Below are 956 nucleotides of genomic sequence, written 5' to 3' on the forward strand. Positions count from 1 at the left end.
ACCAAGGAATGTGTACAAAGCTTCTCCCCCCCCCCCACACTTTTGGCAGAAATGCAGCCACTTAAAAACAGTATCCGTAACGATTATATGAGAATCTTCCATACGGTCCACATGGTCTATTATCACTTATATAAAATGTATTTTTTGGCCTCAATGAGATGATATGTTTTTAAATCATTTTCTGGCTGTTACATTCAGAGCATTCTCCATTCAGTGGAGTATTTTGGAGGTATTTGTGTGTGAAATAAACAGCGAACACGACTCTGGGCAGTGTGTTCCCCACAGATGAGAGAAGTCTGATACCCACTGACTGAGGAAAGCCCAAACTCGTCAGTTACTACCAGGTTCAAAAAGTGCGAGAATCTCGATTATCCCAGCATGAAAGTGAGAAGCTGAAAAACCTGGTAAGAAGCAAGCAGCCTGGACAGATGGAAAGGTCATGGCTGCAGGACAAATTCATGGCCAACCATGAGAAGGAGCAAGGGAAACAAAGTATTTGGGAGGCGCAGGTAAACATCTGGGTGGTTTCTGTTCCGTTTTCACGGGACCAGCATCACAAGGAGGCCCCTGAACCTGGGGGCCTCCTAGGGCACGGAACCCACAGGGCAGCTGCAGAGCCTGAGCGATCTGTGCCCACACTTCAGCCCGGAGAACCTTTCAGCCTCAGTTTCCCCCACTCTACAAAGCTCCTGGGCGACAATGGGCCCCCGTCGCCATGCCTGCTCCCTCCGAGGCAAACATCTGCCTGCACGGAGCCCAGGGTAGGGGATCCTCGGTGCCAGGTGAACGAGACCGCAGGGCAAGGGTCACGCAAGCAGCTCGGTGGCTACAGCGCTCGAGGGGCGGGAGGCGGGCACATCCGGCGGGTGAGTCGAGTGTGCCAAGGGAATCCGCAGCCGGCGGCGACCACCGGCGGGATGGCGACGCCAGCAGGGACAGGTCCTAGGGGGAGGACG

This window comes from Tupaia chinensis, unplaced genomic scaffold, assembly GCF_000334495.1.
Source record: "Tupaia chinensis unplaced genomic scaffold, TupChi_1.0 Scaffold139431_1, whole genome shotgun sequence".
Taxonomy (NCBI): domain Eukaryota; kingdom Metazoa; phylum Chordata; class Mammalia; order Scandentia; family Tupaiidae; genus Tupaia; species Tupaia belangeri.